General features: G+C 44.3%; 1 protein-coding gene across 3 annotated transcripts in view; it reads left to right on the top strand.

Moving 5' to 3' along the window:
• The first annotated feature begins 1,753 nt into the window (after positions 1–1,753).
• The window catches only part of TMEM150C (transmembrane protein 150C), a 79,307-nt gene continuing 63,054 nt past the window's right edge, over positions 1,754–18,006 (top strand). The window contains exon 1 of one of the 3 annotated variants that reach the window (XM_014865218.3): positions 1,754–2,134. The gene's annotated coding sequence lies outside the window, so the exon portion shown is untranslated. Of the gene's footprint in view, positions 2,135–2,251; positions 2,392–18,006 lie in introns of those variants that run through there. The other 2 variants (XM_044766226.2, XM_070505525.1) reach the window with 2 other exon arrangements.

The following is an 18,006-nucleotide window of genomic DNA, read 5'->3' on the forward strand; positions in this document are numbered from 1 at the left end:
GAGGGTCAGCAGACTTGCTAGGGCAACATGGTGTCAAAATCACTTTGTTTCCTCGTGGTCCTGTGGACCCTGCATATTGGTCTCCATCCTACCCTGCAGTTTGTGGCCGGCATCTACCTCCAGGCCTTAAACGCTGTTTGTTCTGTACTTGGCCCTTTCCTCAAAGCCTGAAGCATTTTGGAACCCTGTCGACAGATCATTTAAGAACACAGGATGAATCTTTATATACATTTTTAAAAAAGACAACCAGCTCTGGGATAGTATCTCGATTTTACACCCATACATGATTTAAAATATCTAAGGTCATATTGAGCACATAGTGGACAAATTCTAATGGGTGGGATATCAAGTCCAATAGAAGAAAGACAAATGCACGGAAAAACTTGTCTTGCTGGTCTTCAGTTCTCTTGAAGCATCACTAGAACCCTCAAGACATTAACAGAATCTGCTTATAGCAGCCAACTCTTCTCCGTGGCCAGCATTTTAACATAATATTTGAGCTGTCAATGTCACTGTCAGGAATGTAATTTATTTCACTCTTTGTGTTTATTTGGATGGGCATTTTGGAGATGAAGGTAGCGGTGATTTAGTGCTGCTGACAAATGGCACTCAGCCTGATGTCCTCACCAATCCAGATTGGTTTCTTAAGCAGAATTGGGCTTGGCTCTAGGTGAAAATTAAAATGTTCAAATAAATTTAACATAGCATAAGGGTTCTCAATCCTCCCATACAGAAAAGCAAAAGTAAGGGCATTTTACAAATTGGGATCCTATTTCCAGGAAAGCCAGTGACTCAGTCAACGGCGAGTCAGAATCACCTGTGACTCTCTGTAAAAATATCATGTCCAGGCCCCATTTCTCCCCTAAGCCCTCACCCTAGGTTCTGACTCAGGGGGTCTGAGGTGGACCCAGGTATTTGCATTTTTTGAAGCCCCCACTGGTGATTCTGATGTACAGAGTTGAGAGGGATCACCAACAGCTTGGGTGGACCCAGAAGTTTTAAAAGAATGGATTGGAAGAAGGTCTAGCTAGAGGGCTCCTTCAGTGACCACGCAGAGCAATGAATGGCATAGAGGGGATGGATGGGGGTGGGAGTGTCACATCAGAGCCGGGGTTCATGAACCTCCTCAAGCAATTCTTAACTTTGAGGGAGTCACAGATCACTTTGAGAGTCTCGTGAAAGCCACAGCTACGCTCCTCAGAAAAATACACAAGGCTAACCCCCACAAAATTTAGCACATACTTTGAGGGGATTCTAGATTAGAATTAAGTTTTTGGTTTTGTTCTTTTAACCAGCTGGATGACAGTCCCATTCATTCAGGTAAGGAAAATGAGAGAGGCCAGCTTCCTGGCCTCAAAAAGCTCACAGTCTAGTAGCCAGGAGAAAGCAGTAGCAACAAATCAATATACACAAACGTAGACAATGATCACAAGAGTTGTGGGGGAAGGGAGAGTTCTGGAATGTTGATTTGGAGAATTTGAACCTTGTGCTTTGAGAGGCAACAGATCATAGGAGACAGGTGTGGTATGAGGCCCCCACAAAAGAATGGAGGTCAGTCTGACTAAGGGAGGTTGATAAAGGAGGACCTACTGTGGGAGTCCCAGGAGGCTACGTTTGGAATAGAAGTTCACAGACAGCGTGTGATAAAAATGGCATTGATCCACGCTGCTGCTGGAGGTCACCGACCTGGTGCCACCGGTGGGTTGGGGTCTAGGGTGGGGTAAGTTGTTAACATGCCGATGAATACGGTTTTATAACAGACTCGGAGGAGACACTGGGAGGAAGAGAGCAAGCTGGTGCTGGGACGGCGGCCTCGGAGCCGCTGTTCATCGCCAGGGTCAGAAGTTGGCCCTGTGTTTGTTCTTGAGGATGAAAGAAAACCGCGGGAGAACGCTGAGCGGCGGAGAACCACATTCAGCCAGTGGGCATGGAAATGAATTTTAGCTGCTATGTGCAAAACCCCTAGGTGTGTGGACCGAAGGAAGCCAGCCAGAAGGTTACAAGGGGTCAGGAATAAATAACCAGCAGGCGGAGGATCCCAGATTCCGTGCTGCCTTTTGTTGGGTGAGGAGCGCCAGGCAAAGCGTCCACAAAGGCTCTGGAAAGCAGCGGTCCACGCTCGGCTCCACCGCGGGTAACTCTTGGGGGCCCCGCGGGGTGGGAGCAGCTGGAGGCCCGGGGCGGTCGGCTCTCCCCCGAGGCCTCGCAGCCGGGACCCCAGAATAAGTCGGGGGCGGGCGCGGCGCGGCGGGAGGGGGCCGGGCGCGCAGATCCCACCCCTTCCTGAAGGAAGCGCCCTCCTCGCCGCCACCACCGCCGCCGCCGCCGCCGCCGCCGCCGCCGCAGGTCACGGCCCCGCGAGGCCGCCGCGGTCCCGCCGCACCGGAGCAGGTAGGCGCGGCGCCCCTCCCCCGGCCGGGCCCGCCGGGCAACCAGGGGGCGTCGGCCCCGCTCCACGCCCAGCCGGGAGGCGGAGACCCGGGCGGCGGGGTCCTCCCGGCCGCGGGGCCCCGCTCCGCTTCGGCGCCCTCCCGCAGCGCCCCGGGCGAGGCGCGGTGCCCGGCGGCGTCCCGGGCTCCCGGCGGAGCTCCCCACGCCCGGAGTGGGGAGCCGGCACGACCCGGCTCCGCCGCCGCCGCAGTGCCGTCCCCGAGCCTCCGCGCCGCCCGCCGCCTGCGGCTCGGCTCCCGTCCTTTGACAGGTGTCCCCGATCGCCGCCCCGTGCAGATCCCCGGGCCTGTTGTGGTCGGGTGGTCCCTGGTCAAGTTTGGCCTCCCACTCTCACTGCCGTTCGCCGTTCACTTTACCGTGAGCCAAGTCAGGCTGGGTTGAGAAGCGGGGGACCCGGGAAGGAGGCACGAACTTGCCTTGCCCTGTGCACCGCCCCCCCCTCTAAATGCACAGTCTTGCTTTCCTGTCCTGGGTGCACACTTGGGAACAAATGGGATTTTCGGTTTCTCCGGGAGATGGCGGTGGGTGGGTTACCGAGGCTGTTTGGTCGTCCGTTGCAATAAAAAAGTGATTAGCTTTGGGTTATGGAGAGAGCCCTTGCCTGGTGATTTTTCTCCTCCTGAAATGAATCAAATCGAGAATGAGAGTGGTTTTCTCATTTTAAATCCGCAAACCTTTTCTCTCTACTCATCCCTCCCCTGCGTCCACCCCTACCTCCATAGCACTTTCTTATATCCGGAACACTGCACTGGTTTTTTGGTCGGGTTTATTGCAGCCAGACTGTCTTTCATGGCTGAGCCAGGACTGTGACCACGAATGTGAGAACGTAGCCTGGTTGGGGTGGAAGCTCCTCTTCTCCAGGAAACCGGCTCCGACTTCCTGCTTGCCAAGTGCTGTGAGGGAACCAAGGATACCAATAATGTGTTTTTTAAAAAAAGTTCTTGGATCTATTACAACAGCACAGCCTAAACGGTAATATGAGTTTCTGCTTCATTTCTCTGCTTGAATCAAAGGCAAATTTTTAATAATGCAGGGCTGTAACTCCATCCTGGACTGCAGTTCATCAAAGGATAGGCAAATGTGGATGTATAGAGTCTATAATAACAGTTAATAAATTGACCTACTTAAAGTTGTCAAGGAAGAATTGTTAGGTTCACATATGTGATATTTGCAGATCAAAGAATTTTAGTCTCAACTCTCATGTATTAAATTCCAAACTTTTTCTTCTCTTGTGTCCTAGAGACACCATGTTTCCAAGATTAGCTGTAGCTGCCATCTCTTAATGAACTAGAAATGTGAGTTTAATCTTCAAGGCAAAGCATAGGAATTTTAATGGTGTGTCTTTATTTATACATTATTTAATAAATGTTTTGCAAGCTCACTAAATTGGAAGCTCAAAAACCGGACATGGTAAATAAGAGGATAAAGAAGTTTTGCTAACAATAATGACTAGTTGGTAGATGTTATGACTTTGAACAAACATATTAAAGTATTTAGAAAATGCGTGTTTATTATATTCTGCCATTAGCTGAAGGCAATGTGTTTGAATTATTTAAAGCGTCTTTATAGCAGTTGCTTAATTCGTATATTTCTTATCAAATGCCTTTCACAGGTTGCCTTGTGAGGGGAGATAGTTTGCTCTGTGGAGTAATTTTTTTTGCATGCACATAATAATGCCTAATGTTTAGGCTTTGTTGTAGAACGGCCACAGACCACAGTCACGCTCACAACGACCTTGCAGGGTTTTTGTGCTCACGTTACCTGCTTTGTGATCCTCAAGAAGGAGGATACTTTGCTTTGCAGTCTTGTCTGTACCTCTTGTTTCCCCTGTGACCTAGGCACACCTCTGCAGCACAGTGGCCAGATTAGCAAGGCAGCCTGGAGCCACCAAAGAGGAAAAGCTGGCTGGCCCCTGCAATCCTAGCCATTGGGTTTCATTATAATCTGGCCATTTGGGATCAGTTCAGAAACCAATTAAGCAAGACAGACACTGACAAGATAATGTATTACCTCTCACTCTCCCCTTCCGGAGAAGAATCTACAGCACTCAGAATCCACACTCCCGTGGTGATTAGAGTTCCGTGAGGCTCAAATGAGCTATGTGCTAAAGTTCTCAAAATGTGATACAAAGACCAAATGTTACTGAATCCGAGTTTAAGTTCATGAAAAGGCTAGGAACAGTCCCAGGGGTGTAATAAATATTTTCCTTATCTTAAGGCAACAACAGAAGTGCATCCCTACTTGTTTAACTGTGAACTTTTATTCCTGGAGCTGACGTGCCATGCATCTTTCTGTTTTTTCATAAGTTGCTCTAAGGACTTGCAAACTAGCTCGTAAATTAGTAGAAATTTAACAAGCTATTGTTATCGCCAAATTATCATTTCCTGGCATGTTTGGATCTTGAAAGATAACTTGTGTCGATGGAAAGTCTTAATGCAAAGAGATTTTAGACAGGCTGATTGGAATGATACTTTGAGATAATAATGGAATCTTTGGCAATCGCCTTGAGATTCAGCCCCACAAGCCAGCTCTGCTAGATAGTGCTTGGAACTCTTTACCAAATGAGAAATGAACAATTTTCTTTTTAGCATGTGTAAATGGCCTTTTTCTAGATCAGTGCTGTCCAATAAAACTTTCTGCAGTGGTGGAAATGTTCTATAATCTGCACCAAATGGTAGCCGTGAGCCACAGGTGGCAATTGAGCACTTGCAATGTGTCTAGTGTAATTGAGGGAACTGAATTTTAAATTTTATTTAATTTTAATTAATTTAAATAGCCACATGGGGCTAGTGGCTACCATATTGGACAATGCAGTTCTAAATTCTCTCCACTCGTTTCCTGCAGAGATACCACTTGATGGCAATTATCCCTTAATTAGAAGAAAGTGGAACTTGGCATTGATAGAACCAGGAGTTAAGATTTGACTCCGTGATCCTGTTGTTATGAAAAAACACTTGCAACTACTCTGAAGAAGGTGTTTTACGTTGAAGTTCAACTCTACTCTAAAAATAAAGTTTCTTGTTTTAATTTCCAAGTGTTGGCTAGCCACAAAAGTAAGCATCCCCCAGAGTTGTTTAGATGCTTGGCCTCAGGTGTCTGTGCTCTTGAACTTATTTTATTATTTGCTGTTTTGCACAATATAGAATCATTTCTTCTTAGAGTCAGTTTCTGCACTTTTCAGTTTTTCAAGGTGAGGGGGATTTGGAGGGAGGTAGGAAGCTGATGGTGATGCAGAACTCTTCCCCACGCCCTCTCCTGCAATCGCAGAAGCCCTGTGAGAAGTCTGACGAAGGAGTACCAGTGCCTCAAGGAGTGGCTGAACTCTCTGCCTTGGCTGGGCCCTTCTTGTCTGGTTTCTTTCCCTTGGGCTTCAAACCCAGATCCTCTCACTCAGCCCAGCCCCTATGGATAAACAAATCCACTTAAAAAATAACCTACCATTATTTTTAGTAAAACCATTGAAATGGGATTTTATTTAGCATCTACCATGTTGGCTCAGTTTTTTAACTAATTTGCTTTCATTAAAGCCATTATTTTGACCATTTAGAGGGACGCACTTTTAATTAGACTTTTTCACAGGACACTGTCTCTCATATTCCTTGGGTGAGTGACGCTCTGTCCCCCAGCCGTGCGCCTGGGAAATCTCTCCCCAGGCCAGAGCTCAGGGTCCTGGGGCTTCTCCTTCTCTGGGAGACACTCTCCCTCAATCAGGTATTTAGAAATTTCTCAAATGTGTTTGTGCATACTAACTAAAATATAAGTTAACCCCTAAGTTGTCTCTGTCCTTAAGGTGTTAGCCCTCTAGGATGACATTTCCCAAATTAGTGTCCATCCCACAAGGGGATGGGCATGCTCAAATAACTTTAGGAAATGTCCCATATGATCTTCTTTTTTTGGAGATTTACAATGCACAATAGCATAGTAAAGCCTCTAAAATGAGATCTATATACTTATTTAACTTTTTTATTGTTAATGTTTGCCAAAAATATTGTCATACAACACTTAGCGTAGTATTTTTCAAATCACACATCCTAGTCATGAGATCAATTTAACAAGTTAGGGTCAGCATTTCTTTTAATGAAATGGAACATAGGCTGGGAATTATCATTGCATCCCTCCGAGAGAGGGTTACTAGTGTTTGATGAAACTTTTGGGTCCCAGTGTAGAGCAAGTGCAAGGCCACGAGGCAGTGGAGAGTGGTGGTTAAGAGCGCTACAGAAACAGGCCCCCTGGGTTCCAATCCTGACTCTGCTCTGCCCAGTCCATGTATAGTAAGCACTATATAAGCATGGTCATTATTTGTATTATTATATAAATGTATGTATGTATGCCGGATCACGATGTAAAATATAAAATACTGCCTCGGAAAGTAGGCTTGAGACCCACTTTGGGAAACACTGATCTAAGACATATGTAATAGCTAACAATAATGAGCAACGTTACTGAGTACTTACCAAGGGCTCCAGGCTGACTGCTGAACCTGGGCAGCCTGGAGACAGAGCCCACGAGTTCAGCCACCTCGCCTCCCATACTGCAATGCAATGGTGGTAGATAGATGGACGTCTGCAGACCTGTGAAACGCCAGCATTGTCCAGCATTGCACAAGTGCGGAAATGAGCTGATGACAGCTATTTTCTGTGTCAGATGAGGCCAGATGGGTGAGAGGGAAGTCATTGCACATTTAGGCCGGAAGAGACCTCACTGCTGCCAGCCTGTGGCCTCTGAAGGCTAATGCCTTTGGACCGAGAGCCTGGTGCCCAAAGAAACCCGAATGACCCAGAGACTAACTACAGATTGTGTCTCCAGACTTCAGTCTTCCTTCTCACTTCCTAACTTACGCATGCTGGTTTGTAGCAAATAGTCACAAATATTCTGAATAGATATTTCTGTCCCATAAATCCCTCACTTTCTTCTACATTCTGAATTATTTGTTTTTCAAAATTACTTCCTGCCCGTAAATGCTTCACGATATATTCTTAATAAATGGAAAACAGTATTGTTTTAATAATTTCATATAAAAGGAGATATCTTTTTGTCATTGTTGTTGTTGTTGTTGTTTTGAGGACGATTAGCCCTGAGCTAACTGCTGCCAATCCTCCTCTTTTTGCTGAGGAAGACTGGCCCTGAGCTAACATGCCCATATTCCTCTACTTTATATGTGGGATGCCTACCACAGCATGGCGTTTGCCAAGCACTGCCATGTCCGCACCCGGGATCTGAACCTGCGAACCCCGGGCTAGCAAGAAGAGGAACGTACGCACTTAACCGCTGCGCCACCGGGCTGGCCCCTCCAGCTTCAATTTTAAGATATCTCCTGTGGCCGGCCCGGTGGCACAGCGGTTAAATTTGCATGTTCCTCTTCTCCGTGGCCCGGGGTTCGCAGGCTCGGATCCCAGCTGCGGACATGCCACCGCTTGGCAAAAGCCATGCTGTAGTAGGCGTCCCACATATAAAGTGGAGGAATATGGGCATGGATGTTAGCTCAGGGCCAGTCTTCCTCAGCAAAAAGAGGAGGATTGGCAGTAGTTAGCTCAGGGCTAATCTTCCTCAAAAAAAAAAAAAAAATTGAGGCTGGAAATCTTTTTTTTTCCCAGTGCAATCTAGAAAGTAAAACTCATTTCATTTTAGAAGTAGATTTCAGTTTTCCTCAAAGGTCAAACTACATCGAAGTGATCGCCTCTCTGTAGACTGTGCCAGGTAGGAGAGAAGAGGCAACAGGCTGTCATTGTGGTTACTTTTCTTCTTGAAAAGGTACAGGGAGGCCAGCCCGGTGGCATAGCGGTTAAGTTCTCACCCTCAGCTTTGGCAGCCTGGGGTTCGCTGGTTCCCATCCTGGGCACGGACCTACACACGTTTATCAAGCCATGCTGGGGCAGGCGTCCCACATATGAAATAGAGGAAGATGGGCACAGATGTTAGCTCAGGGCCAATCTTCCTCAGCACAAAGATTTAGGATTGGTGGCAGATGTTAGCTCAGGGCTAATCTTCCTCAAAAAAAAAAAAAAAGTACAGGGCTCTGTCTAACATACTAAAAATCCTTAAGATATTCAGACTTTGTTCAAGGCTGTGGAATCGTCCATCTCCGAGAACAGTATGCAGACTCTATCTGTAGAATACAAAGGAGTGAGATGAAGTGTCTTTGAAAAAACATAGAAAGTCATGTAACACTTTTAGGCAAGTATAGACAAAGCTTAAGAAGTAATTGTGGTTAACTTCGGCAGTAGAGGAAATTAGCCTGTACTTTACATGGTGTTATTTAAGTGTGAAGCAATTATAGTGAATTATAATGGTTTTCAACTAAATGTAAACATGAATGTCTCCAAAAATAGCATAGCCTTACTATCATCAGACATTTCATTTATTAACAAAGTAGACTTCTTGTGTTTTTTTACACTTATGATGACTTAGCTGCCAAAGAAATATTTTAGATGGTAATCACTGGAAGTTTGAAAGCATAAATTAAAACTGTACGTAACTAAAATGGGTATTATATTTTTTTAACTGGGCTGGTCAATAAAATAGTCTTTCAAATTATTTTTCATTCTGTTGATTCATAAGTGAAAAGGTGTCAATTAACAAATGTTGATACCATTGTAAAGCAATCCAAATAGAAATGTTATTTTTCCCTGAACTTGGAGTGTTTGTGAATTATAATTCTGTGGTGGAATTGTCCTGTGATTTCTAATGGAAATACAGCTCCTGGAATTTCAAAATTCTACTTTTCACTAAGACTTATTTACATAGAAATGTTGGTAACTAAACTGTGCCTACATGCTGTAGCAGGAATATTAACTTGTGGGTGGCAGTTTTTCTTCCTTGTGGTATTATGTTCCCACGTAGCCTAGACTTCAAAAGTATGTCATTTTGAAAAATTATCCAGTGTTGTCAGTGACAGCACCGTGTTCACAAGAACCATATTTATCTCCCTGTAATTTTAGCAGCTAATAGACTTGTTCTTGAGAAAGCTGATTACCTTTTCCATGACATTTTGATTGGTGTTTTTCCATTTTAATTTGAGCTTATATGTGGCATAAAAATTGATTTAAATGAAAAGGAATGGGTTGCCATTTGTATACCAAAATTTTTGTTGTATGTGTATGTGTGTAAAAATGAAGACAAAAATCTTCCGTTAACTAATCTAGGGAAAGGGTACTATTGTGATCAAATAGTGACACATCGTGGTCTTGTAAGATCAGGCCTCTGAACCAAGTGAATGTTCACTTACAGAGCCATAAATCTGGCAATTCAGAAATGGTGTCCTTTATTAGCTATTGGGCAATATTTGTGAAATCGAAAATTTTTGAAATTGGGAAATATTTGTGGTCTCTGGCTCAGAGTAACTTTTGTTTTGCACTGTTACTTCCTCCTTATTCATAACACAGATTTTAACTCATTTTATCACATGGGAAATTAAAGAGGATTGTTCTGGATGATAACTGCTCCCCTACTGAGCATCTAAGAGCTAGAAAAAGCCTTTGAAAGTCACATAATTTATTTCTTACAGTCTTGGCATGACCACAGTCATCACAGAGAGGTGATGTGTAGACTCCATTCTACTTTTAGACTATGAATATTTTACATTAGTTCTTGACATGCTGTTTATCCAGGCTGACTTACCTGAACTTTGATGTTGAACCAAGGCTCACTTCAGTTTCATGTATCTCCTGGTTTGCTTGCTTGTTGAGTATTTACCTTGTCTCTTCAATTAAATCATTGTTTCTTTGTGTATGAATTGTATTATGTAATTTTTTGGTATCCCGCTGGGTTATCTGAGGACAGAGGTTGGCAGACTATTTTGTAAATAAAGTTTTTTGGAACACAGCCATCCTCATTGGTTGCATATTACCTGTGCCTGCTCTGCATCACCACCGCAGAGTTGAGTAACTGAAGCAGAGCCCATCTGACCCATAAAGCTGAACATCTCTACTATCTGGCCCTTTATAGGAAAAGTTAGTCAACCCCTGTTCATCTGATACTCTTCCTATGGGGTCCTTGAAGAAAATGTGAAAAAAATGGCCTATTACAAATTATATATGGCCAATTGCTCTCTTTAGGGACAGATTACACATCTGAATGACCAAATGAATGTTGAATATTTTCTCTCTTCCTGTTCCACTGGCCATTGACTGTGAAAGAAAGTGTCATCAGCTAGTCTTAGGTGTTATATAGACCTGGGTCACTAGCTGTGTAACCTTGAATAAGTTACTTATATCTTTTAAGCCACTGTTTCCTTGTGTACAAAATGAAGATAAGAATGATACCTCCTGGGGCCGGCCCCCTGGCCGAGTGGTTAAGTTTGCGTGCTCCACTGCAGGCGGCCCAGTGTTTCGTCAGTTCGAATCCTGGGCGTGGACATGGCACCACTCATTGAGCCATGCTGAGGCGGCGTCCCACATGCCACAACTAGAAGGACCCACAACTAAGAATATGCGACTATGTGCCAGGGGGCTTTGGGGAGAAAAAGGAAAAAAATTAAATCTTTAAAAAGAAAAAAAAGAATGATACCTCCTGTTGGGAGATAATTCTCCATGCATCCCATGCATTTCGACAGGTCTTACAAAGAGAGGCACTGACTGCCTTCTTCTCAAGGCATGTTCTTCTTCTCAAGGATGTTCGTGTAGTGAACCAACACTCTTGGATGATAGGGATAGTGTTGCCCTCAGAAGTAAAGTGCAGGCATGCTTTTATCCAGTATAATAGATTTGAGTTCCCCCAGCTCAGAGTTCCTCTCCAGTGATGCTACTCACTGCGAGTGCAGGTGTTATGTGGCCCTCTTTGTGACAACCTGCAGGAGTTGGAGCTGGGGAACTGGTGCAAGAAAATGCTGATTACTCCAGCTACTGCTATTGCTGTGAGTAATAAAGTCTTTTGTCTCTGACCCCGAAGTCTTGTGTCTTCTCCCAGCATCCATGAAACTGGGGCAGGCTAGCTCGTGCAAACAGCATAAAATCTCAGACTTTCACAGTTCTTAGACAACTATTCTATGGACTTTTTATGAGAATTGAATAAGGTAATGAATATAAAACATTTAACACAGTACCTGGCATATAGTAAGTGCCCAATAAATGTTAGCCATTAATTACTATCTAGCTGGCTATTAACCTCCAGTGTGAAGTCGAGTCCCAGTTTTGTGTGGACAACTAATATCTTAAGATGATGTTTTTTCAAACTGTAGGTCACCGAGGCTATGCAGTTAAGTAGGTTTATTTTTTTAATGAAACAGGAAATAGAATATAATTGAGTAATAAAATATCTAAATGTAATATGTAGTAAGGATAACTATTGATTTTTAGGACTTTCAGTTTCAGTTATATACATATATATATATATATATATATCTGTATACAGGATTATGATAAAAAATGTATTTTTTTATTGTTGGTCAGGGTCAAAAAAAGTTGGAAAGCCACTGCTGCCCTACTACATGTATGGAACTGTTCAGGAAAACTTTTGTTCGTGAGAGCATCAGATTACTTTCTTAGTTCTCCTTCCTGAAAAGGGCTCTAAAGGGCCATCCTGACACATCTAGATGTCACTGCCGAGAAGAAAAGACCAGAGATTCAGTTTGTTCACCCTCTGCATACTACATGGCTCAGTTTTCCCATGATTGGCAGGAAATGAATATAACCACCCAGGTTATTTTCTGAAGAAAAGGATTTTTGTATATTAGCACTGTTCAATAGAACTTTCTGTGGTGATGGAAATGTTCTGTTTCTTCACTGTCCAATACAGTAGCCACTAGCTATTGAGCACTATTGAGCGCTTGAATATGCAACTGAGGAACTGAATTTTAATTAAAAAAAATTAAAATTTGGATTAATTTAAATTTAAATAGCCATTTGTGGCTATTGGAACACACAATTTTAGGTTGAACGCAAAAGTGTGGTTTCCTCCAGTACAATTAACAGTATGAGTTGGCTTCTGGTACTATCCTAAGGTGTAGTGACCTTCCACTGAGTTGTTCAAACAGCCATTGACCCTTGCCCATGGCTAGCTTGAGCAGACACTGGGGGGAAGAAGTGCTTGACAAGCTGCTACCTTGGACAGCGCCACAAGCCAGGAAAAAGTCGCAAGGACATAGGGGGCAGAGGTTCTCAACCCTGGCTGTGCAATGGAATCATCTGAAGAGCTGAAAAATCAGGCTGCACCCCAGGCCAATTAAGTCAGAGACTTTTTCTTTTTTTTAAGATTGGCCCCTGAGCTAACAACTGTTGCCAATCTTTTTTTTTTTTTGTCTCTGCTTTTTCTCCCCAAATCCCCCCAGTACATAGTTGTATATTTTAGTTGTGGGTCCTCCTAGTTGTGGCATGTGGGATGCCGCCTCAACATGGCCTGATGGGCAGTGCCATGTCCGCGCCAGGATCCGAACTCGCAAAGCCCTGCACCGCCGAAGCGGAGAGCGTGCGCTTAACCACTCAGCCACAGGGCCAGCCCCTAAATCAGACATTTTTTAAAAACTTCCCCGGGTGTGCTATTGTGCTCTCTCAGCTGGGCAGCATCACAGGTGGGCGAGGCAGCCTGTGTGCTTTGATGCTCCGTCATAGTACCAGAGGCATGCCTGTGGTCAGAGGGTAGGGGAAGGGGCACATGAAAGACAGTGGACCCCTATCTTATCTTAAGCAGAAAGACTCCAGCTTATCTTTGGTGTTGGGAGCTGAGTTGTTTTCCTACCCAGTTGCCCTGGCAACAGAGGCTCCCTTGCTCAGTGGGGCCAAAGTGCGAATTTGTGTATGACAGAGTTGAGTTTCAAAGATGGAAAAAGATGGGCTCTTACTGACTGACTCACATGTTCAGTGCCTTCCATTTATATATTCAGTAAATATTTATGGAGTCCCTACTGTGTGTTTGAGATATGCTGTTCTTGCTCCATCTAGTCGGGGAGACCAACATGTAAACAGTTATCATACAGTAGGGTAAGCATTATTATAGAGAGAAGAATCATAGGGGCCTTGAGAGCACCCAAGAGGGGGCACTTATGGGGGGAGAGACATCAGGGGGCTTTCCCAGAGGTGGTGACACCCAGGTTGAGTCTTATAGTATCAGAAAAAGTAGTCACATGAAGAAGGGAAAATGAAAAAAAGAGCATATACAGCCTGGGAGGAGGCCGTGGCTGACATTTTCTGTCCCTCTCAGACTGAACACTGTAAGACAGCTCCCTCCTAGGGGAGACCCTCCCTGCTGTTTTAGCAAACCTCATGGGATATCCTTCTCCTAACCAGCCTTCATTATTTATTCACTCACTCACCTATTCGTTCAACAAGTGTAATTTATTGAGACATTACTATGTGTAGACATGATCTGGGTGCTGGTGATGGAGCAGTGAACAAGCAGACAGTGTTCCTACCTTCAGGGAGTTTTATATTCTGGTGGGGAAGACTGACCAGAAATAAATGAGGAAATAGTATAGTGTATGGCTATGTGCTATGGAGAAAAATAAATTATGGTAAAGAATTTGGAGGTACTGGCCATCCACCTATGTCCACAACCACATCGTCCTACCGCCTGCAGGACCGTAACTTGTGCCAACACGACCTCTCATACCCACCTCCCCTACCCCCATATATCACATCTTGTACTTTCACTACCTCTTAACTTTTTCACTTCTAGTCCTCTGTTGATTTCCCCCTATTTTTTCCTCTTCACCCTGGGAAATCCATGATTAATAAAGTTCTCGACGTTTTTGGCCGATTGCTCTCTCACCCTCCTAAATGGGTCACTGCATAAAAAGGCTTGTCATCCCCAACTTTGAGGCTAACTGTGGTAAACCACCTCTCACCCTTCCTCATCCCTACGCTCCATCCAGCTCCTAGTCACTTCTGTTCATTTCTTGAAGAACTGAAGATCTGGCTCCATGTCTTCCCTTACCTCCCTGACTTTTGTCATAGTCCTTGGCGATGGCACCATCCTAGATGATCTGACTATGAATGTGGTCTCAAAATCCATTGGACCATCTTAGTGAGTTCACCTCCACTAAACCATCACTACTCACTCCCAACCCTCTATCCAAATTCTTGTCCAGCAGGTACTTTTTCACCTCAGAAATCTTAACCCTGGTATCCCATTCTCTGAACAAAGCTATATCTCCTTCCAATTCTTTCATACCCTACTTCCTCTGCCTTGTTAACTTGAGATGTCCAGTCTCTTGACTTCCTTCGACTGTCAAACTCTTCCTTACACATGCAAATATATTCATATGCATCTTCATCTCCTTTCCTCAGAGGATGTGGTATCCATTTTTCCCCATGTTTAAGGCTGGTCATTACTTGAACCTTGAATGCCATCTCCTCATGCCTCCTTCGGAACCTTTTCTCTGTTAACATTCCCTTCTCTTCTGTGGTCTTGTATCTCTCTCTACTCTTTACTGACTTCTTCCCGTCAGCCAAGCATTTGCAAGTTTCTTCCATCCTAAAAAATAGTCCTCCTAGGTTAAGTAAATTAAGGTGGATCTCTATAAGAGAATACTATACAGTCATCTGAAATATTGGTGGAAGTGTATATATCTCACGTGGAAAGATGATCACAAAAATAAGTGAAAAAGTATTAAAACAGCTTTATTAGTGATACTCTTTTCCAAATTTTATTTATTTATATTTTTATTTTTAATTATGATAAAATACACGTAATATAAAATTACCATCTTTAACCATTTTTAAGCATACAGTTCAGTGGTGTTAAGTATATTTACATTGTTGCGTAGCCAATCTCTGAAGCTCTCATCTTGCAAAACTGAAACTCTGTGCCCATTAAACCACAGCTCCCCATTTCCCCTCCTCCCCCAGCCCCTGGCAACCACCATTCCACTTTCTCTATGAATTTGACTACTCTACGTACCGCATGTAAGTGGAATCATACAGTATCTGTCTTTTTCTGAGTGGCTGTTTCACTTAGCATAATATCCTGAAGGTTTATCCATCTTGTTATAGCATGTGTCAGAATTCCTTTCCTTTTTAAGGCTGAATAATATTCTATTGTATGTATAGGGCACATTTTAAGTGATTTCATTTTTGAAGAAAAATAAATTTGTTAGTATATGTAATTATATATAAAATATATACACACACGTAAAAGATTGTACATCAAAATGTTAAAAGTGATTTTCTCTAAATTGTGGAATTTTGGATACTTTTCATCTTCTTGTTCCTGATCTGTACCACCTAAAGTATTTACAATGAACACAGTTCCCTGTTGTAAAGGCCAAAAGAGACAGACCTTCAGTGGCTCCCCGTCAGCTCCAGTCTAGTCAGCCCCATGATCGGCCCCTGCTCTCCTCTCCAGCTCACCTTTCACCACTCCTTGCCTTACCCATGTGCTCAGAGCACCACAGAACTCTGGTCTCTACACACGGGGGTGAGTGCCTTGGGGCCCCTGCCCAGGCCACCGCAGCTGCATGGGAAGCCTCCACATCCCCGAAGGCTCAGCCGGGGTCACTTCTTCCTTACCTGCCCGCCCCCACTCTTCGTGCTGGGTCGGCTGCCTCCCTTTGGAGCTCCCTACTTCCCGGTACCAGTCTCTGGTGCTGCACTTGTTTCCTAATTATCTGTGAGCTGCTTGGGGGCGGGGACTGTGCGTTTGTCTTTGTATTCACAGCACTTAGCACAGAGCCTGGCAAATAAGCTGGGCAGCTTGGGGAGCCGCTGCTTGTTCAGAGGGGCTGGATCGCTGGATGCTCAGAAATGAGGCTGGAAAAGTAGGAGGAAGACTTGCCCCAAGGCCCTTCATTCAGCCACATCCTGCTGCCCCTTGCATGAACCCTGTAAAGATTTAGAAATACTTCACATTCCACTAAAAATAAATTAGAAATTAAAATTGTTGAGGAACACTACATTTCTATCTTAATGATACCGGTGAACTCCGGCCCCCCGTCCTTGGTCATGTGGCTATGCTGGGGCTCCCATTGTGTTGGGCTCATAACATGCGTTTGGTAAACAGCCGTCAACCTCTAATGACCCTGTAGTTCCCTGCCATCAACTCTCTCTTCTCTAAATTCAGTGACTTTCACAGGCTGAGACAGGAGTTATTTGGGAGCCCAGAACACCTTTATTGTCACCCTCCAAGTCATAGGATAGTGACTGGCTGCTTACATTATGTGTATGATTGATCCCAGTCAGGACCCTTTTGAGAAATAAAAAAGTCGAAAGACCTACTGCTGGCATGGCTTTGGGTGCTGTGTTTAAGCACCCTGGTGAGTTAAGACTTGACTAATGAATCCTTGTTGCACTTGATGTTGGACTGGGAGGGGCTTACGCTCGTATTGTGAGTAATAGTGGTTCACACTGGAAAGCTGTAATGGGCCTCTCAAATTTGTAAAACAAATTCCACAGGCTGGTACAGTTTAGTAGTTTGAGATAATTCTCTTACATGTAAAAGGTGGCTTCTAGGCCTTCTTTACAGGGGGATTAAAAGGGCAGAAGGAAAAATGGAAAATAGTTTTAATTTCCGTGGAACTGAATCAGTTGGGGCCATCTTCAGCTTCTCAGCCCACTAGGATTTATCTTGTTTTTCCTTGAGCAAAGTGGCCCACTGTAAGTGATTCACCCAAAGCATCTGAAATAATTTTAGCAAAAATTATTGATGACAGGACATTTAATGTTTGAAATGATCTGTTTTTCAACTGTTGCACCAATACGTGGTATATTGGCCTGTGCTGTTTGCATCAGAATCACAGTGGCTTCATTTAGTGTTTCCTTCTTACCAAGATCGGATTCTTTTTGTAGAAGTTTGGCTAGACTACATAGTCCTGATTATGATGTTGTCTTTTTTCTTTTGTTTTTGCCCAGTAGGCCAGAAAAGGAAGTCACAACCTCACTTGGAACAAGCATTAGACTTGGAGATAGGATGTCAGCATTTAAGTCCCGGCCTAACCACCCTCTATACTGGCTACGTGCTTGGATAAGTTATTTAATTTATGTGTTAGAGTTTCTGTTGTTCATCAGTGACATGTGGATTTATTTGTCAGTCTTGCTCACTAAACTGTAAGCTTCTTCAGGGTAGGGGTTGTGGCTTGCCCATCATTGGAAACTCAGTATGTGGGATGGGGCCTGGCAAGTCAGAACTCGAGAAATACTTGTCGAATAAATACTTCTTTCATGGGTTGTTTGGAAGAGCGGGTTGGATGAGCAGCAGTACAGTGTAGTATCAAGAGCACAGACCTGTGGGGCTGGCCCGCTGGCACAGCGGTTCAGTTCGCACATTCCACTTCGGTGGCCCAGGGTTCGCTGGTTCGGATCCTGGGTGCAGACAGGGCACCGCTTGGCAAGCCATGCTGTGGTAGGCATCCCACGTAGAAAGGAGAGGAAGATGGGCAGGGATGTTAGCTCAGGGCCAGGCTTCCTCTGCAAAAAAGGAGGATTGGCAGCAGATGTTAGCTCAGAGCTAATCTTCCTCAAAAAAAAAGAAAACAAAAAAGAGCACAGACCCGGAGTTGGGCCCCTGGCTCCCAGTCTTAGGGACATGACATCAGGCAGGTTACTACCCTCTGTGCATCTGGGAAAGTGGATGATTGTACCTACCTCCTAGGATTCTGAGCATTAGATGTGCCTGCCACAGAGGAAGTGC

This window comes from Equus asinus, chromosome 3 (genome assembly GCF_041296235.1).
Source record: "Equus asinus isolate D_3611 breed Donkey chromosome 3, EquAss-T2T_v2, whole genome shotgun sequence".
Taxonomy (NCBI): domain Eukaryota; kingdom Metazoa; phylum Chordata; class Mammalia; order Perissodactyla; family Equidae; genus Equus; species Equus asinus.